At 41.1% G+C, this 21668-nt stretch overlaps 1 protein-coding gene across 13 annotated transcripts in view; it reads left to right on the top strand.

Moving 5' to 3' along the window:
• Positions 1–17432: 17432 nt before the first annotated feature.
• Positions 17433–21668, top strand: part of LOC122548961 (uncharacterized) — a 428093-nt gene continuing 423857 nt past the window's right edge. For 3 of the 13 annotated variants that reach the window (XM_087986577.1, XM_043687984.2, XM_087986576.1), the window contains exon 1: positions 17435–17594. The gene's annotated coding sequence lies outside the window, so the exon portion shown is untranslated. Of the gene's footprint in view, positions 17595–17888; positions 18042–21668 lie in introns of those variants that run through there. The other 10 variants (XM_087986579.1, XM_087986575.1, XM_043687987.2 and 7 more) reach the window with 6 other exon arrangements.

Below are 21668 nucleotides of genomic sequence, written 5' to 3'. Positions count from 1 at the left end.
CTGTTCCCACACTAGACAAAAAATCATGAGCTTTTTAGCAATATATGGGTTTTGCCACAAAAGTGTGCATAATGTCAGCCCAACAGCTATACTTTTAATAAATTCGTCAAAGGAATAAACAAAAGGAGTATGGTCAGCAGAATGCAATTTAGCTTTTGAGAGTCTGAAGGCATCCTAATAAATGAACCAGTACTGATCACCCCCAATTTTCCAGATCTTTCAAAATGGAATTGATGTTATTGACTGGTAGGAGCAGTCTTGTTTCAGTTAAATGAGTTAGGAATAGAGAAGGAAGTGGGGTACTTCTTTAAGGAACTGAGCATCAATATTGGAAGAAGTACACTACCTTGGAAAAGAAGCATTTGAGACTGTCGTTGGCTCTTCAGCATTTTGAAATCTCTATTTGACATAGGAACAAGGAAACATTGCTTTAAACTTTAGTAATCCAATGGCATTAATTGAAAAGTTTTAAAACTCAAAATGCAATATTATTCAGATGGAAACTTTTGTTTCAACCATTTCAAGTAAAGGTTATTTACATGGATGGAAAAGATAATGTAGTTGCAGATGTATTGTCCTCAGCATAAAATATTGGGATAACTTTAAGGTTTAAGAAATATTAAGAAATAAGCTTGTATAAGGGAGAAGGTTAAATGAATGTGAGCCTTGTGTTTTGTTATTTACATATTTGTGATGAAATGTACTTTTGAAATTTCATTTTATAAGGGTAGAGCATGTAAATACCATAGCTTTTATTTTTCTGTATTTTTAATTGTGCACTGAAATTGGAAGAGGATATTAGAGGGACTGCAACAAAGACTTACCAGTGTTTCTTGGGATGGCAGGAATGGCATGTGAAGAGACAAACTGGATAAGTTAGGACAATATTAAGACAATAATTTAAATGATTGGGCATGGGGGTCAGGCAGGGAGAGCACTTTCATAGAAACTATCTGCTATTGACAGAAATTCACATTCTTTATTTAGCTTTTCTGTTACAGTTTGATTCAACTGAGTTATAGAACATAGAAGAATACAGCGCAGTACAGGCCCTTCGGCCCTCGATGTTGCGCCGATCCAGGCCCACCTAACCTACACTGGCCCACTATCCTCCATATGCCTATCCAATGCCCGCTTAAATGCCCATAATGAGGGAGAGTCCACCACTGCTACTGGCAGGGCATTCCATGAACTCACGACTCACTGAGTAAAGAACCTACTCCTAACATCTGTCCTATACCTACCCCCCCTTAATTTAAAGCTATGCCCCCTTGTAATAGCTGACTCCATACGTGGAAAAAGATTCTCACTGTCGACCCTATCTAAACCCCTAATCATCTTGTACACCTCTATCAAGTCACCCCTAAACCTTCTTTTCTCCAATGAAAACAACCCCAAGTGCCTCAGCCTTTCCTCATACGATCTTTCTACCATACCAGGCAACATCCTGGTAAACCTCCTCTGCACCCGTTCCAGTGCCTCCACATCCTTCCTATAGTATGGCGACCAAAACTGCACACAATACTCCAGATGTGGCCGCACCAGAGTCTTATACAACTGCAACATGACCTCAGTTCTCCGGAACTCAATTCCTCTACCAATAAAAGCCAGTACGCCATATGCCTTCTTCACCGCACTATTTACCTGGGTGGCAACTTTCAAAGATCTGTACTTTGCTAGGATTTTTCAGAGAACAGTTTAAAGTTAATCACACTTTGATTTGCTACCTTTTTTGTGGTCAACAAAACTCTCCAAACTCCTCCAGTAACTTTTATGTGTAGCTTTAGCATAAAAAGAAATCAACTACAAATTGAGTGATATTTAATCAACAGAACACACCCATCTTATTTTGTAGCATTTACTTCAGTTGATTTACTTATGTCAGAGATGCAAATCCTTCAAGCCAAACTATTACCTTGTAATTTGCTGAGATTAAAGTGAATAGTCTGCTATTTGATCTGCAGAGGGGGACACTCCTTACTAATATAAGGCATTGTTTTTGTAACTCCACAAGTCCATAGTAGTCCATACTGAAACCCAGCAGTGGAATTGACTACAAAGTGGCCTTTGCCTGATCCTAGTAGGGTTTACCCTCACCATGGTACTTCAAAAACCTTCCATTCAATGTGAGGTTTGTCATAAGAATTTGTGATTTCCCATCCCTTGATTCAAAGGATGTCTCCTGACCAATTTTACTTAGCAGATTTCCTTCATATCAACACCAAGATGGATAATGAGTTGCAGGTGAATGATTTGAACAGATCATTGTGGAGTGCTAAATGAGGTGCAGCACAGATGGTTTCAATCAACTTGAGGGTTTTTGTAAATTGGTGATGTATGCTAAGGATGTTTGTGAGGAGTAGAAGCCAGAAGAGAAGTATTGAGTGGAGAATTCCAATAATGGTATACATTTTTGCATTTAGTAGTCCAAAAGATATGTGTGTATTAGCTTTTTCCAGCCAAGCCTACAGTAGTCTGCTAAAAACTAGGATAAGAGTGAAATAGAATAGCCTGAATCTACAAAAGGGAACATTAAGGGTATGAAATGCAAGTTGGCACTGATGGTTTGGGGAACCTTACTCAAGGGCTGGCAGTGTATAGACAATGACCAATATTTAGGCAACATATTCATGAATTACAATAATTATTCAGTCCTGTCTGATGCAAAAAACAGGAAATGTGGCTCAACAATGGCTTACAAAAGAAATTAGAGATATAGAAAATTGCCAGAAAAAAGCAGCAAATCTGAGGACTGGGAGTGATTTACCATTCAGCTAAAGGTGACAAAAAGATTGATCAAGAGAGAGAGCAAACAAAGTATGAGTGTGAATTTGCAAGGAGCAGTAACAAATGGCAATACAACTTCTATAAATATGTAAAGAGAAAAAGATTATTGATGACAAATGTAGGTCCCTTACAATCAAATACAGAAATTAGAATTGGGAACAAAAAAAGGTAGAAGAACAAGAGGACACAAACAATTTTCCAGAGGGAACCAAGGGTCTAATAAGAGAGAGGAACTGAAGAAAATCTCTGAATTAGTAAAACAAAATTGGTAATCGGGAAACTAATGGGGTTAAAGGCTTACATCCCCAAGGGGCTGATAATTTATATTAAAGGAAGTGGCTCTGAAAATATGGGATACATTGGTGGTCATCTTCTAAAATTCTATAGACTCTGTAGTGATTCCTCCAGATTAGAAAGTGACAAATATAACCCCACTATTTTAAAAAAGGAGGGAGGAAAGAAATAAACAAAATTATAGACCTGTTAGCTTAACACTTGTATTGGGAAAAATGCTAGAGTCAATTGTAAAAAGCATCACAATTGAACACTTGTAAAGCATCAGTGGGATTAGACAAGATCAGCATGGGTGTATGAAAGGAAAGTTATGCTTAGTTAATCTACTGGAGTTTTTTGAGAATATAACTAATTGAATAGTCAAAGGGACACCAGTGGACATGGTGCATTTAGATTTCAGGAGGCTTTTGATAAGGTTCTGGATAAGTGGCTAGTGGGAAAAGTTAAAGCATTCAGGATACAAGCAAGGATTAAGAATTGATTGAGAGGCAGCCAAGTATGAATGAAGGATTTTTTTCCAGGTAGCAGGCAGTAACTAATAGTGTATTGCAGGGATCAGTGATTGGACCTCAGCTATTCAAGTTATATGAAAATTAATCTTATGAAGAAACCAAATGAAATATTTCAAAGGTTTCTGATTGCACAAAACCAGGTGGGATTGAGGAAGGAAGGAAGCTTCAGTGTGACCAATACAAGTTGACTGTGTGGGCAAACAGGCAGCAGTATAATATAGACAAATGTGAACTTATATGCATTGATGTAAAACAAAGACAAAGTATTATTTAAATAGTGATATATTGGGAATATAGATGCACAAAGGAACCTACGTATCCTTTGTATACCAGTTAATTAAAGTAAAGAGGCAGGTGCAGCAAACAATTAGGAAAGCAAACGGTATGTTGACCTATTCTTCACATTGAGTTTAGAAGTAGGGATGTATTATTGCAGTAATTCTGGGCCTTGGTGAAGCTGGGCCTTGTGGAGTATGTATAGTGTTGGTCTCCATATTTAAGAGAAGATATGTTTGATATAGAGGAAGTGCAGCAAAAGTTCACTAGGCTGATACGAGGAATGTCAGGTCTTTCGTATGAGGAGATTTTGGCTTCGGTGAGCCTGAATTCACTAGAGCTTAGAAGAATGAGAAGGGATCTTTATATAAGATTCTAACAGGGCTAGATGTACTAGATACAGAGAGGATATGGACGAGTTGGAGCGAAGGGTCTGTTTCCGAGCTGTACATCTCTATGACTCTATGTTTTCGTGGTTGGGGAGTTTAGAATCAGGAGTCACAGTCTCAGGATTTGGGGTTGGTCATTTAGCTCTGGGATGAGGAAGGATTTCTTCATTCAGAGGATGGGCAACCTTTGGAACCCGATACTACAGAAAGCTGTAGAGGCCAGGTCAAAAAAGAGAATGATACATTTTTATATATTAAAGCATTAAAAGGGCACAGAGAGAAGTCAAGAGTATAGCATTGGGATAGAGGATCAACCATGACTATGTAGCATTATGTAGAGGCATTGAAAGCCCAAATGGAATACTGCTGCTAGTTTATACGCTGAGCTGCAGGGTGTAATGGCAGTAGTATCACACGTAGATTTGGCAAGTTTGTTAGTCGATCATTTCTGGGTTTTGACCTTTGTCATTTTCTTCAGATATTCAGGAAAGGACAAGGTCATTTTTGGAGTCACTCCCAAATATGTTGGGTTGGGGTCATTCTTTAATCTCTGGCCATCTGCGTAGATATGCAATCTTTCTTTTAGTATTGTCGGGGTAGAATATACAGGGTATGGTTTGGAGAGATTTGTTGTGAGATGTCACTGTTATAACAGTTAGTTAACTGTGTAACATCTTTATCAAGTGTCTGGTGCAGAGAACTTGAATGCCATAACAGATGTGATCAGCATTGATGAACTTTCCAGTGTGTGCTTGTTACCAGATCAATCATATATATGTTTCATGAATGAATAAGGAAGACGTTGACTAATTTTGCTATCTAATAATACTCAGGTCAGGCACCGTCTGTGGAGAGATTTAGCATTTGATACAGATGATTTGATATTTTGTTTTGGTTTAGCATCTCTGATTCCAACAACGTCATGACAATACACTTTCAAGGTCTTCCAGGGCACTGGGGACATGCCTGCTAATTGTTCGTAGCAGTGTTATGTAAATGAACTTTGTATCCAAGTTTTCATTAGAACATATTGTTTTTGCTGCATGCATTCCTAAACTTTATACTTAAACATCCACTGATTATATCACTAATATCAGAAGGTGTGTAGTTACCAGATACCTGAGTTTTGTATCATTAGCTGTTCACTAACTCTACCAATGTCCTTCAATGGCCAGATTACCGCTGCTGAAATCAATTAGTTAAATTCCAATCAATGCATCTTAATGATTTCTCCACATGTTCTATTCTCCCCAAGATCCTATATTCTGGAATAATCAGCTTAACTTCTAGCCAGATATGTGGAATTGCTACTATGTTGGTAGAAAGAGGGATAGGGATGTAGGCAGGAATTCACTGAGCTAGGGTGGAAGCTGAGAGCTAGAACAAAGAGTTGTTATCTCTGGTTTGTTACGTGTGCCACGCGATAGCGAGGTGAGGAACAGGGAGAGATATCAGCTGAACACATGGCTGCAGGGATAGTGCAAGAGGGAGAGTTTCAGGTATATGGATAATTGGGGCTCATTCTGGGGAAGGTGGGACCTCTACAAACAGGACCGTTTTCACTTGAATCAGGGGGATACTAATATCCTGGGTGGGAAATTTTCTGGTGCTATTCAGGTGGGGTTAAACTAGCTCAGTAAGGGGATGGGAACCTGTGGTGCAGTTGCAGTGCACAGCAGGATGAGAGTAGAGAGGACATGGACAGGATTTCATGGTCACAGGAGTATGCTGGCAGACAGCAAGCTGGTTTGAAGTGTGTCTATTGCAACGCCAGGAGTATCGGAACAAGGTAGGTGAGCTTGCATCATGGATAGGTACCTGGAACTTCGATGTTGTGGCCATTTTGGAGACATGGATAGAGCAGGGTCAGAAATGGATGTTGCAGGTTCCAGGGTTTAGATCTTTCATTAAGATAGGGAATGTGATAAAAGAGGGGGAGGTGTGGGTTTGTTAGTCAAGGACAGTATAACAGTGGCTGAAAGAACTTTTGACGAGGACTCGTCTACTGAGGTGTTTATGGGCTGAGGTTAGAAACAGGAGAGGAGAGGTCACACTGCTGGGAGATTTTTATAGGCCTCCACATCCAGGGATGTGGAGGCAAAACGATTCTGGGTAGGAGTGAAAGGAACAGTGTGGTCATTATGGTGGACTTTAACTTCCCCAACATTGACTGGGAATGCTATAATTCTAGTATGTCAGATGGATCACTTTTTGTTCAATATGTGCAGGACGGTTTCCTGACGCAGTATGTTGAAGGGCTGACAAGAGGGGAGGCCACACTGGATCCAGTACTTTGTAATGAAACAGCCAAGTACTTGATTTAGTGGTAGGTGAGCACTTTGGAGAGAGAGAGAGTGATCATAATTTGGTTACACTTAGTTTAGTGATGGAAAGGGATAGGTACATGTGGGCAAAAGTGAGGATGCTGGAGATTAGAGTCGGGAGTGTGGTGCTAGAAAAGCACAGCAAGTCAGGTAGCATCGGAGGAGCAGAAAAATCGATGTTTTGGGGAAAAGCCCTTCATCAGGAATGAGACTGGGGGCCTTGGGGGTGGAGAAATAAATGGGGGTAAGGTGGGCTTGGGGGAGGTAGCTGAGAGTGTGATTGGATGGAGATGGGCTAATGGTGATAGGTCAGAGGAGAGGGTGGAGTGGGAAGGAAGATGGACAGATAAGTCAGGTCTTAGGGCGGTGCTGTGCTGGAAGGTTGGAACTGGGATAAGGTGGGGGAGGGGAAATGAGGAAACTGGTGAACTCTGCAGGGTTTGGAGGGTCCCAAGGCGGAATATGAGGTGTTCTTCCTCCAGGCATTGGGTGGTAAGGGAGTAGGCCCAGGACCTGTATGTCCTCAATGGAGTGGGAGGTGAAGTGTTAGGCCACGGGGCAGCGGTTGGTGCGGGTGTCCCAGAGATGTTCTCTGAAGTGCTCTGCGAGTAGGTATCCTGTCTCCCCTAATGTAGGGGAGACCGCACTGGGAGCAATGGATAAAGTAAATGACGTGTGGAAGTGCAGGTAAAACATTGATGGATGTGGAAGGTTCCTTTTGGCCTTGGACAGAGGTGAGGGGGGAGGTGTTGGTGCAGGTTTTGCAATTCCTGCGGTGGCAAGGGAAGGTGCTGGGAGGGGAGGGTGGGTTGCTGGGGAGCGTGGACCTGATGAGGTATATGATGAGGGATAGGTACATGCCACAGGGCAAGAGTTATAGATGGGGGAAGGGCAATTATAATGCAAATAGGCAAGACTTAGGCATAGAATGAGGTAGCAAAATGCAGGGGATGGTGACAATTGAAATCTGGAGCTGGTTTAAGGAACATATATTGTGTGTCTTTGATCGGTATATACCTAGCAGGCAGGGAGGAAGTGATAAGGTAAGGGAACTGTGGTTTACTAAAGAAATTGTATCTCTAGTTTAGCGGAAGAGTTCTATGCCCTTCAGATGAGATGGTTCAGCTGAGCCGATGGAAAATTACAGATTAGCTAGGAAGGATTTAAAGAGAGAGTTAAAAAGAGCAAGGAGGGGACATGAGCAGTCTTTACCAGGTAGAATAAAAGAGAACCCTAAAGCTTTCTATAGATATGTGAGGAATAAAAGGATGACTAAGGTAGAAATAGAGCCAGTCAAAGACAGAAGTGGAAAGGTGTGTGTAGACCCTGTGGAGATCAGAGAGGTGCTAAATGAATATTTCTCATCTGTTTTCACTCAGGAAAAGGGGAATATCGTAGAGGAGAAGACTGAGATACGGGCTATTAGACTAGAAATAATTGAGGTTAGTAAGAAGGAGACGTTATCAATCCTAGAAGGTGTGAAAGTAGCGAAGTCCCCTGGGCCAGATGGGATTTATCCGAGGATTCTCTGGAAAGCTAGGAAGAAGATGGCAGAGCCTTTGGCCTTGATCCTTGCGTCATCATTGTCTACAAGTTTAGTACCAGAGGACTGGAAGATTGCAAATGTTGTGCCCCTGTTCAAGAAGGACAGTAGAGATGACTCAGGTAATTATAGACCAGTGAGCCTTGCGTTTGTTGTAGGAAAAATTTTGGAAAGGATTATAAAGCAACAATTTGACTGGAGATAGTCAACATGGTTTTGTCAAGGGCAGGTTGTCTCACAAACCTCATTAACTTTTTTGAGAAGGTGACCAAGCATGTGGATGAGGGTAGGGCAGTTGACGTGGTGTACATGGACTTCAGTAAAGCCTTTGATAAGATTCCACATGGTAGGCTTTTGGAGAAAATGCGGAGGCATGGGATTGAGGCTAATTTAGCAGTTTGGATTAGAAACTGGCTTTCTGTAAGAAGGCAGTGAATGGTGGTTGATGGAAAATATTCAGCCTGGAGTCCAGTTACTAGTGATGTCTCACAAGGATCTGTTTTGGGACCACTACTGTTTGTCACTTTTGTAAATGACTTGGATGTAGGCATAGGTGGATGGGTTAGTAAGTTTGCAGATGACACCAAAGTCAGTGGAATGGTGAACAGTATGGAAGAATGTTGCAGGTTGCAGTGGGCTTAGATAAACTGCAGAATTGGGCTGAGAGGTGGCAAATGCAGTTCAATGTAGATAAATGTGAGGTGAATTCACTTTGGGGAGAATAACAGGAAGGCAGAATACTGAGTCAATGGAAAGATTGTTGTTAGTGTGGATGTGCAGAGGGATCTTGGTGTCCATGTACATAGATCCTTGAAAGTTGCCACCCAGGTTCATAGTGCTAGTAAGAAGGCATACGGTGTGTTAGGTTTTATTGGTAGAGGGATTGAGTTCCGGAGCCATGATGTCATGCTGCAACTTTACAAAATGTTAGTGTGGCCTCACTTGGAATATTGTGTACAGTTCTGGTCACCCCATTACAGGAAGAATATGGAAGCATTGGAAAAGGTGCAGAGGAAATTTGCCAGGATTGTTGCCTGGTCTGGAGCAAAGGTCTTATGAAGAAAGGCAGAGGGATTTGGGTCTGTTCTCGTTGGAGAGAAGGCGGCTAAGAGGGGATTTTAATAGATACATACAAGACGATTAGATAGGATGAACTGTAAGAGTCTTTTTTCTAGGATGTCGGCTTGTATGAGGGGGGAAAACTGCAAATTGAGGGGTGATAGATTTAAGACAGATGTCAGAGGCAGGTTTTTTACTCAGAATGTTAAGGGCGTGGAATGCCCTGCCTGCCAAAGTAGTTAACTCATCCACATTAGGGGCATTTAAACAGCCTTTGGATAAGCATCTGGATGATGATGGGATAGCTTAGTTCACAGGTCAGTGCAATTTTGAGGTCCGAAGGACCTATTCTGCGCTGTATTGTTCTATGTTCTACTACATCATATATCAAGCCAAATCCATGCCTTAATTCACTTGTTGTTCTTAAGGATTGGAATAATGGACATATCTTATGTGCCCCATATGTTCTGTTAATCATTTATTCACTCTTGGATTTACTGTGTGGATTTTCCCCTTGACCCTATTTACCCTTTCTGGAGAAATGTTAGGTGAAGTTGGTTGGGCAGGACATAGAGATTTCTAGGAGGTTTTGAGACTTTTATAATCTATTGAATACGTATAAACTATTAATCTTTGAACTTTCTGGCCTGTTTAAAATTCAAACCAAGTAAGTCAGTTGGATACAAATCAAAAAAATTCTCTGAAAAGGAAGCTGAGCTATAGAATACATCTCCACCCTAGAAAAACAGATTAAAAATAACTAGTACTGATACAGTACTGCCGTTGTATGTTGTATACTATTTTTATGCAAAAATCATTATTTATACAGCTTATCCTGTTTATTATTTTAAGTCTTTACTTTTTAAAAATTATATTAATTATAAAGGAAATGTTGCTTCACCACAAAATATTAAAGTGCCCTTAAGGACTGATGTAGTGCAACAAGCAATGTTGAACATTTGAATGTACCAGGTACTGCTAATCAAGTATTTCCTTCAATAATTCATTTTAAAAATAAACAGGATGCTTTGGTGTTGCTTATTTGACAAATGTACTGTTCGGCGTCAAACTGGGGAATACAGAGCAGAAGGTTGTTCCATTTGATTGACGGTCAGGTTGAGTTAATTGATTGCAACCAAGATGCTACAAATGAACTTTGCAGCAGGAATCAGTGAGGATAAGAAACATTAGTCAGGTTGTCATAGACTCATAGAATCATACAGCATGGAAACAGACCCTTTGGTCCAACCAATCCATGCCAACCATCCCAAACAAAACTAGTCCCACCTGCCTGTGCTTGGCACATGTCCCTCCAAACATTTTTTTTATTCATGTACTTATCCAAATGTCTCTTAAACATTGTAACACGTATCTACTTTCATCACTTCCTCTGGAAGTTCATTCCACACACGAACCACTCTGTGTAAAAAGGTTGCCTCTTTTGCTGTCTTAAAATCTTTCTCTCCTCTCACCTTAAAAATATGCCCCGCAGTTTTGAAATCCCCAAACCTAGGGAAAAGACACCTGCCAGTCACCATATCTATACTTCTCATGATTTTATAAACTTCTATGAGGTCACCCCATAACCACATATGCTCCAGTGAAAAAAGTCCCAGCCCACACACACTCTCCTTATAAGTCAAACCTTCCACTCCCAAGAACATCCTGGTAAGTCTCTTCTGAACCCTCTCCAGCTTACTAATATCCTTCCTATTAGAGGGAGACCAGAACTAGACACACTACTTCAGAAAAGGCCTCACCAATGTCTGATCCAACCTCAACACACTTCTCAACTCCAATACTCAAAGGTCTGAGCAATGAAGACAAGTGAGCTAAACACCACCTTCACCATCCTGCCTATATGTTATGCAAACATCAAAGAATTATCTACCTGAATCCTGAAGTCTTTCTGTTCCACAACACTTTCCTTTGTTATTGTTAAGGTCTCAAAAAGCCCTGTTTGTCCACCATCAAGTTGAATGAGGGGTTACTGTGCATTCATCTTACTTACTATTTGATGAACCCAGTTAGAAAATGCGTATAATGTTAGGGTTGAATGAATGTGGCTATGTTATTCTCCATGGTAAATAGCTGACTAACATTCATTATGTAACTTCAGGTGTAACATAGCCATTGGAGTAGATGCTGGAGGTGGCGTGGCATGTGAAACAGAAGCATTTTATCTAAAAACCAATAAAGGAAAAGTCAGGTGGTCACAAATCTTTCATATCATTAATAAAACAAGGCCTTTCTTTTTGCTTTATCATATTATATAGAGAGGCTGGAAAGTGTTGAACTTTAAAGGGATTCGGGTGTCTTTGTTCCCGAGACACTGAAAGTTGACATGTTGGTACAGCAAGCAATTAAGAAGGCAAATTATGTGATGGCCTTTATTACAGGAGGATTTGAGAATCCGAGCAAATACATTTTTCTAAAATTATATAAAATCTTGGCAAGACCACAGTTGGAGTACTGTATGTAGGTTTGGTCTTACTTATAGAAAGATGTATTTGCCATAGAACGAGTGAACATTCACAAACTGATTCATAGGATAGAGGGATTATCTTCTGAGAAATTATTAAGTAGTCTGGACCTATGTTCTCAAGAGTTAGGATTGAGTCATGATATCATTCAAACATGCAAACTTTTTACAGGGCTCAACAGAATTAATGCAAGGGTGTTTCCTCTGACATGGGGAAGTGTAGAGGGATGCTCCTGAACCTTTGGGGATAGTATCAGGTTAAATAGTATCATTTGGGACTGACCCAAGGAAGAATTTAGTCAAAGGATACTGAATCTTTGGAATACTCTGTCAGTTGTGAAAATGTTGTGAATGTGTTCACAACTGAGTTTGACAGATGTTTATGTATTTAAAAAGAAAAGCAAGGGATATAGAGACAGTACAGGAAAATAGGGAAATAGATGAGCCATGATCTCATTGAATGGTGGAGGGGTTCTAAACAGCCTACTCCAGCTCTTATTTCTTATCTTCTCAGGAAACATCTTAAAACATGTAGATTGTAGTCATCACAGGATTACTAACCATTATAGCACAAGATAGCATACCCCGAGTTCTCAGATGTTTTAGAGATTTGGCTCATTCTGTTCGTATTATTTTGCAAACCACTCAAGCCATCTCACAAACTGTCCCCTCAACCCTATACCTAAAAAAAATCACAGTTTTAAATGCAGTGATTGTTATGTAAATGGGTACATGGGATGATCTCATAATGAAGTATTTGAGGAACATTTTTTATTTTCTGTGGCTCCAAAACCAAGACTCCTTCAAGTAATTCTTTAAGATTCTGAGCAGGTTCATGAAATAAAAATTTGAACAAAATGCCACAAACCCAGCAGTATTTTCCATGTTGGATCTGTTTTGATTTCTCTTTTCATTCATTTGTTTGATGGAATGTATTATTATGCAACTATATATTTTCCAATTTTCATCCCACATTCCGTGACAATGACTCATGTTGTGGTATGGTTCCACCATTACATTGACAGATCTTGTTTACACAGAAAACTACATAGGTCTGTGTAAAAATCAGTATTGGTATTACGGATACAGGGAAAATGTATAAATCAGGGTACTTTCTAAATGGTCTGAAGTTAATTATAGTGGATGTCCAAAGAGACTTGGGTGTTCAATGCAGATCTTTAAATGTCACAAATAAGTGCAGAAAATAATGGAATGCTGGCCTACATTTCGAGAGGACTGTGGGTATAAATGTGGAATTCGCTACCCCCAAGTGCAGTGAGTAAATTTAAGGAGGAGTCAGTCAGATTTTTAATTGGTAATGGGTTGTAGCGTTATGGGGAGAAGGCAGGAAAATGGGAGGAAGGAATCAAATGGCAGAGCAGATTCGATGGGCTGAATGGCCCAATTCTGCTCCTATATCTTATGAACTCATAAGGAAGTAAAAGATATGCTGCAATTATACAACACTCTGGTTAGACCCTACTTGGAGTACTAATAGCATATCTGGGCACCATATCTTAGTAAGGATATATTGGCTTGGAGGGAGTACAATGTAGGTTTACAAGATTGATAGCTGTACTTCGGGGTTATGAGACGAGATACCAACTATGCCTGTTTTCCCTAAAATTTAGAAAGTTGGGGGTGACCTGATTGATGTTTTCATGATATTAATAGGAAAAGATAGCAGATAAACTATTTCCACTGTTTGGAGATTCCAGAAATAGGGATTTAGACTGAGATGAGGAGAAATTTCTTCACCCGGACACCAACCAGTCTGTGGAATTCACTGCCACAAAATGGTTGAGGCCAAAACATTACGTAATTTCATGATGGAGATAGATATAGCTCTTATGACTAAAGGGATCAAGGGATCCTGGGGAGAGGACAGGATTAAAGTAGTGACCTCAATGATCAGCTATGATCATTATTGAAGGGCAGAATAGGGTCAAGGGGTCAAATGGCCTACAGCAGCTCCTAATGTCAATGTTTCTATGGAAATTAGGGCCAGACTGTTCATAAGAGATATTAGGATAAACGTCTACACCCAAAGGGTGATAGATCTTTGGAATGCTCTTTCACAGTGGAATCTGGAATCCTATAAGTAGTGGTTAGCACTGCTGCTTCACAGCACCAGAGACCCGGGTTCAATTCCCACCTCAGGCGACTGACTGTATGGAGTTTGCACATTCTCCCCGTGTCTGCATGGGTTTCCTCCGGGTGCTCTGGTTTCCTCCCACAGTCCAAAGATGTGTGGGTAAGGTGAATTGGCCATGCTAAATTGCCCATAGTGTTAGTTAAAGGGGTAAATGTAGGGTATGGGTGGATCGCACTTTGGCGGGTTGCTGTGGACTTGTTGGGCCGTAGGGCCTGTTTCCACACTATAAGTAATCTAAAAAAAAACTGCAGTGGATGCTGGATAAGTTGTTAATTATCAATCTGAGGTATACATTTTTGTTAAACAAAGGTATTAAGGAATATGGACCAAAGGCAGGTGTATAGAGGTAGGCTGCAGAACAAGCTCAAGGGGCTAAATGGCCTACGCCTGTTCTTAGGTTCATATCACTTAAGGCTGATTGTATTCTGTTGTCTACACATACACACAAATGAGAACAAGCTTTTGTGGATCAAATAGGTTTCTTTATTTCACCTTTTTGTTTTCTGATTTACATTTAATGTAGCCAAACTAAACAGAGTAGTGCAGATGCAATAAGTCTGAAAGGAAAACAGAAATTACTAAAGAAACTCAACAGATCTGGCAGCATGTGTGGACAGAAAGCAGAGTTAATGTTTCGAGCCCAGGGTCACTAAACATGAAATGTCAACTCTGCTTTCTCTCCACAAATGCTGCCAGACCTGTTGAGTTTCTCCAATATCTTCTGTTACTGTTCCATCAGTCTTTTATTTTACTATTGGAGATTGGTGATTGAAAGTGCTGCTATATTACCAATGACTTATACCAATCACTAGTTGATTTAGACATGTGATTCGATGTTATATCTATGACTATATTCCTTTTACATGAAGCAAATGATGTACTGTTTATTTCACAAGATGAACACAAATGACAAATCCTGCCCAAGCATCTGGTCACTATATCCCACAATTTCTTCTAGGATTCCAGAATTTTTCTTCCAACTCTTTGCTTAGAAGTCCATTTGAAATTTGAATCTCTGACTGAAGAATAATGCCGATGTTGTCCCCAAACTTATGTCTCAAATACCATTAATTACTAATACCATATAATGAAGCAAATACATTTCACAGATTCTCTGTTGTATAAGAAACCATTTAAAAGCAACTTTCTCTGTATAATATGAATTGTTAATATATCAAAATTTATCAGTTACATGTCAACTAGAACAACTTAAACACATTTCATGGGATCCAGAATGAATTTTGATTGCTTCCTTGGCAATGCCTTCCTGATAATATAATTCAGTGTCCCTATTTGGCTGGGAAGTGGCCAATAAATGGTTAAAGGGACAATACTTAGGTGAGGATAGACAGGCTGCCCAAAGTCTTATCTGCCTCCCAACCCACACAACCAATGAGTTGTAGCCAAGTGGAAAAGTAGCTGAAAGGCCTTGTGGAAAATCTGACAAGTTTCTTCACCAGCAAACCAGACAGCAAGTACCAGTAAATCCTTTTAGTCCCAGTAGACTCACCACCTCTTGCTATTCACATGTTGGTAGAAGATGTTTTTGGATTCCTTTTCATATTATCATTCTATTGACATATTCTATACCAGTCCTTTTTAACCCTTCACTTCCCCTCAACTATGATATTTGATCTGGTTTTCACTTCAAACATTTATGCAAAACTAATCATTTACGTTTTATATCATCATTCTCTACATTCCTCATCAGTCAAAGCACTCTGGCTTAGGTTTCCCTCCCTTTCACCTCACTTGTACCCAAAATATCTCCTCTTCAAAGAACACCCACTGTTCTATGAAATGTTCCTGTCAGCCTTTGGCTCCATTTTACCATCAATAAAAACCTTCTAATTCCATACAAATCAGTCTTCTTCCATTTCAGATGTTCTACTTCGATTATTCCATGCACTAAAAGCTATCTTTCTTCTTGGCATCTGCATTGCTGCACCTGAACTCCCCCAAGGATTTGAGTTTTGGCCCTTCACCTGCAGCAGTCACAGATGATGCTCCATTCTAAGGGTGAAACAAAGTGGAACAGCTCTACATCTACCCAATTGAATCAGGTTTTTTTTAAGCTGAGGGTTGGAACATTAATTAATTACATTTGGATGTCCCTCTCTGGTGACATTCATTTCTCCAGCTCCATCTGTTGCATCCCTGACTTTTAATATCTTGTCTCTTGCTGAATACTACAATGCTTTTGTGCCAGTAATCAAAAGATGGCCAAAACACTACCACTCATCTATAAATAAAACCAGAAAATGTGAATGTGTTCCACAGGACATGCAGCATCTGCTTTGTTAAAAGATTGTTGACCGGAGACATTAATGGTATTTCTCTCTGCAAGTGTTTGGCATGCTGAGTGTTTCAGAATATCCTGTTTTCACTTCGGGTCTCCAGAGTAGTTTGGTTTGGTTCTATAACTCATCTGCAAATAATTCTTATGCAGTTATGAACAGTTAATTCATCAGCAAAACCAGTGCTGCTCATTTGTTTTATTATCCCCAAGTACCATGCTGAATGCCCAAGTGGAGATGAATTAATGAACATGTCATCCAGAGGCCAAGGCATCAAATTGATAGAGTCATAGAGATGAAAATGTGTTGCCGGAAAAGCGCAGCAGGTCAGGCAGCATCCAGGGAACAGGAGAATCGATGTTTCGGGCATAAGCCCTTCTTCAGGCAGATGCCTGAAGAAGGGCTTATGCCCGAAACGTCGATTCTCCTGTTCCCTGGATGCTGCCTGACCTGCTGCGCTTTTCCGGCAACACATTTTCAGCTCTGATCTCCAGCATCTGCAGACCTCACTTTCTCCTCAGTCATAGAGATGCACAGCATGGAAACAGACCCTGCTAAATAGTCAAAATCTTCTTTTTATTTGAAGCTATGTCTCTGTCCTCCTGAAATTTCCATGGCTACCAGAGATAAATCAATTTTATATTTCTTCCTTGATATTCACCAACCCAGGAAAAATATGCTGATCCTTTCGTGTAGAGAATTGGAATTTTCACTAAAGAAAGGGGATGTGGGCAATGGGAGCCATGGGTGCTGGTGTTGGACTGGGGTGTACAAAATTTTATACAAAATCACACAACACCAAGGTATAGTCCAACAGGTTTATTTGGAAGTGCTAGCTTTTGGAGTGCTGCTCCTTCATCAGGTGGTTGTGGAGTGTAAGATCGTAGGACTTTATAGCAAAATAGAAGAATTTATAGCAAACATTTAGTGTGATATAACAGAAATGATATATTGAAAAAGACCTGGATTGTTTGTTGGGAGAGATCGTAAAATCAGGCCCAACTTCACAAACAGAAGGGGCGAGGAAGGAATCTTGATTTAAAACAAACGGACTTAAAAGTTATAAGACTGTAAATTCATTCACTAGCCAACGTCATTGAATCTCTCTCATCATGGGCTGCAAATGGTTGGACTTGCCACTCGGACGGATGTCTATTTTCCCTCTGAACCTAATTTGCTGCAGCTTCATCCTGAAGCCCCGCCCCTCTCCCGCTGTTCGGTGCAAACCTCTCGACGCAATTGGCCGCCCCGCATCACAATCCGGCATCACCAAACCCTGACGCAGGAAGCAATTGGTCAGAGGTCCTGGCAATCAAACCCTGCGTCATCATATTAGGTTGAGGAGAGGACCTTTAGCGGTCGCACAGATTCAATTTCCAAGGCTGAAAACGGCAGTAAGGAGAGACATTAAAAGAAAGTTGTAGGACAAAAAGAGTTTTACAAATATACAGTAGCAAGATTTCCAGTCATCAAAACGTAAGTCGATTTCGATAAAATAACAACTTTGTTGGCGGAGGAAGGGGGGGGTTTGGTATGTGGAGTAAAGAAATTCCCTCAGCAGCGATTCGGGGTGGTGCCTTTCCCGTCAACATAACCTGTTAGCGGAAGTCATGCCTTTTTAACCTATTGGCACGACGTCGGGCACGGATTGGATGTGAGGCGCGAGCTTATGTGCCATTCCCTACGCCGATTGGCTGTTTGGCCTGTCCATCAGGCGAAGTGGAGGCAGGAGAAGGTGGCGACGGTTGATCAGGTTTGGTTGAGATTGCCCCACCCCCTTTCATCAAGCTGACTAACTTTGCAGCGTTGACTTGTGTCTTTGGTTTTACCCGTATATTTTAGAGTTCATCATATAACTATAAAGGTTATAGCTGTAATTACCGACTTTAGCATAATAGTTACAGGAACTGAAACCGAAATCAGGTAAAAGGACAAAGAAGCTCTTCAAATAATTCGCTAATTTCTTTTAAATGTGTTGCTTGGGGCATTATATGAGGGCGTGATGTTGTGTTAGTGAGTGATCTGTCAAAATGTGTGAGTGCACCTATCAATTCAGTTAACGTAATCACAAAACGTTAAAAAAATGTAGATGTAGCTTTTTTTCCTCAAAGCACATAATATACATCATTTTCGAATTGGGATACTTTCGTAGGCTAATGTTTATTTATTGTATTAGGTTTGTTATATTTGTTGTAACTTTGGACTTATGAGAATGTGCAGTGGTTGTAATGGGATGGGTGTGGCAACACAAGTATGGTGCTCGGCCATCTAGTGTAGACTAATGAATCAAGTGTACCAATTCAGTGGATTAAGGTGAACGTTATGGAGGAATTGCTGAAATAATCCACTTTTGATTTGTGAAGCCATGGAAGTGTGATTAATTTAAGAAATGTAGAAATAAAAGTGGAAGGTGAGTAGAGGTAAAAGTGGCCACCCATTGTTTCACCTTGAGTTGTGCTTGTATGTCTCAGATTAATTTGCTTTCCCTTTTATCAAATTTTAATTTTGCACATGAATCCGCATGGAGAGAGTTGAATAAATCCGATTTTCCATGAATGTTTCAAATTGTATTTCATGTTGGTGTTTACTTTATAGTGAGTAGAATTGTTTCTGTGGCTTTGTTCCTTCACAGCGTGTGGGTGTTGCTGGCTTGGCCAGCATTTATTGCCCAGTCCCTCTTGCCCTTAAGAAGGAAGTAGTTAGCTTTCCTGAACTACTGCACTCCATGTTCGGTAGATAGACTTTAAATACCGATAGGGAGGGTGTTCCAGAATACTAAATCAGTGACACTCAGGAATGATATATTTTCAAATCAAGATGGTGAATGGCTTGGAGGAGAACTTGTAGATTGTGTAGCCATGAGTCTTGTCCTTCCAATTGGAAGTTGCTGTGATTTGGAAGATTTTATCCATGATACCTTGGTGCAGTGCATCTTGTAGATGGAATACACTTCTACTGAGTGCTGGTGGTGAAGGAGTGGATGTGCCAGTTAAGCTTGATGCTTTGTCCTGGATTATGGACAAAAAAACTGCAGATGCTGGAAGCCAAAGTAGACAGACAGGAGGCTGGAAGAACATAGCAAGCCAGGCAGCATCATGAAGTGGAGAAGTCAATGTTTCTGGTATAACCCTTCAGGACTGGGGTGGGTGTAAGGGAGAGCAGCAGATAAAATGGGTGGTGAGTGCAGGGTCGTGAAGTGGGGATAGGTCAAGACAGGTAGAGGGTGTGATCTGGTTGATTAATGGGAGGAATGAATCCAGTTGATAGCAGGGAGAGAGAGGGGATGGGAAGGGAGGTTCTGTAAAATTGGAGAACTTAATGTTGAGTCCAGTAGGCTGCCTGGGTGGAAGATGAGGTATTGTTCCTCCAATTTGCGGTGTGGTTCATTGTGACAATGAAGGAGGCCAAGGATGGTCATGTTGGAAAGGGGAGTTAAAATGGGCAGTCCGGTCAGATGATTGCATTGGTGCAGTATCCTGCACCCAGGCTGAACTGAAGCAGTTCATTGTCTTGGCCCACAACTTCCACTGTGCCCTCAAATTCACTTGGTCCATCTCCGACACCTCCCTCCCCTTTCTTGACTTCTCCATTTTCATCTCCAGTGACAGTCTCTGGACAGATGTTTACAGTATGATTCCCATACTACCTGGACAACACCATCTTCTACCCAGTATCCTACAAGAATCCACCCCATTCTCCCAATTCCTCTGCCTCTGCCACTTCTGCTCAGACAAGGAGACATTCTACTCGCGAGCATTCCACTTATTTCAAACAATGTGCTTTTCCTCCCTCTGTCTCCAGACAGCCCTCCACTGTACCACATCCATTCCACTGCTCTAAACAACCCCCCCAATGCAATAAAGACAGAGTACCCCTTGCCCTCACCTACCACCCCACCAGTCTCTGCATCCAACGCATCATCCTTAAACACTTCCACCGACTCAACCTACACCCCATCACCAAGAACATAACCCCCCCCCCCCCAAACTTTCTCTGCCATCCGCAAAGAGTGTTCCCTTTGACAGTCCTTGGTTTGTGCCACTCTCCCCATGAACCTCAGGTACCTTCCCCTGCAACCAGAAAAGATGCAAAACCTGCTGGTACACCCTCCCCCTCACCTCCATAACCAAACAGTCCTTCCAGGTGAGACAGAGGTTTACCTGCCTCTCTTCCAACCTAGTTTACTGCATCGCGTGCTCCCGATGTGGTATTCTCTACATCTGGGAAACCAAATGTAATCTTAGGGAACAGTTTGCTGAGCATCTCAGCCAGGCCCATAGAGGCTGACTGGACCTCCCATTTTAATTCCCCTTCCCATTCCCTTTCTGACATGACCATCCTTGGCCTCCTCATTGCCACAACAAACCACACTGCAAATAGGAGGAACAACATCTCATCTTCTGCCTGGGCAGCCTACAGCCTGGAGGACTCCACATTGAGTTTACCACTTTCACAGAACATCCCTTCCCAGTCCCTCCCTCTCCCTTTCACTCCTCCCTGCCACCAACCAGATTCATTTCTCTCTTTGATCAACCAGGTCGTAACTTATACCTGTCTTCACCTGTCCCCACTTCAACCTGCCCTTGCCATTCCCTTTATCTGCAGCTCCCCTTACATCCACCCCCAGTCCTAAAGAAGAGTTACACCCAAAATGTCAACTTCTCCACCTCTTGATGCTGCCTGGCTTGCTGTGTTCTTCCAGCCTCCCCTCTCTACTTTGTCCTGGATTATGTCATAATTCTTGAATGTTGAAGCTGAGTTTATTCAGGGAAATGGGAAGTATTAATCACCCTCCTGACTTCTGCCTTTGTAGATTGTGGATGTGATTTGGGGAGTCAGGAGGTGAGTTATTTGCAACAGGATTCCTGGCCCCTGATTTCTGCCTGTAACCATTATACTTGTATGACTAGTCCCATTCAGTCTCTGGTGAATATTAACTCCCAGGATGTTGTTAATGGGGGAATTCTTTAATGGTAATGCTGTTGAATGTCAAGGGACGATTGTCAGATTCCCTGTTGTTAGAGATGGTCATTGCTTGAAACTTGTCATATGAATGTTACTTGCCACGTTTTAGCACCAACCTGTATATTGTCCAGATTATGTTGTTTGCTGATGGGCTGCTTCAATATTTATCTGAGAAGTCACAAATGGCGCTGACCATTGTGCAAACATCCCTACTTCTGAATTTATGATGGAAGAAAGATAATTGAAGCAGCTGGGTATGTTTCGGGCCTAGGATACTACTTCTACAGTGATGTCCAGAGGTGTGTTCACTGACCTTCAACAGGACTATCTTCTTTTGTACTAGGTATGGCTCTAACCAGTAGAGTTTTCTTTTGACTTCTCTTATGCCTTGTGATTTAGTTTGTTTTGCCTGATTAAAAAAAATTGCCTTGCATAGCTTGATGATATCCCATTGTTCTAGTTGAAACTTAAAGTTGGTATTTAGGAAAACCACAAGGATGAATTAGTAGGATTTGTATTATATCCTTCCCATATAATCTTCATACTAAGAAAGCAGGTGCCCACTGTAGCATTTGGGAAGGTTGC

The sequence above is a fragment of the Chiloscyllium plagiosum genome, unplaced genomic scaffold, assembly GCF_037043375.1.
Source record: "Chiloscyllium plagiosum isolate Xiang-an unplaced genomic scaffold, Cpla_swu_hap1 HiC_scaffold_4, whole genome shotgun sequence".
Taxonomy (NCBI): domain Eukaryota; kingdom Metazoa; phylum Chordata; class Chondrichthyes; order Orectolobiformes; family Hemiscylliidae; genus Chiloscyllium; species Chiloscyllium plagiosum.
The sequence above is the reverse complement of the archived record's forward strand: the minus strand, read 5'-3'. Positions and strand labels throughout refer to the sequence as shown.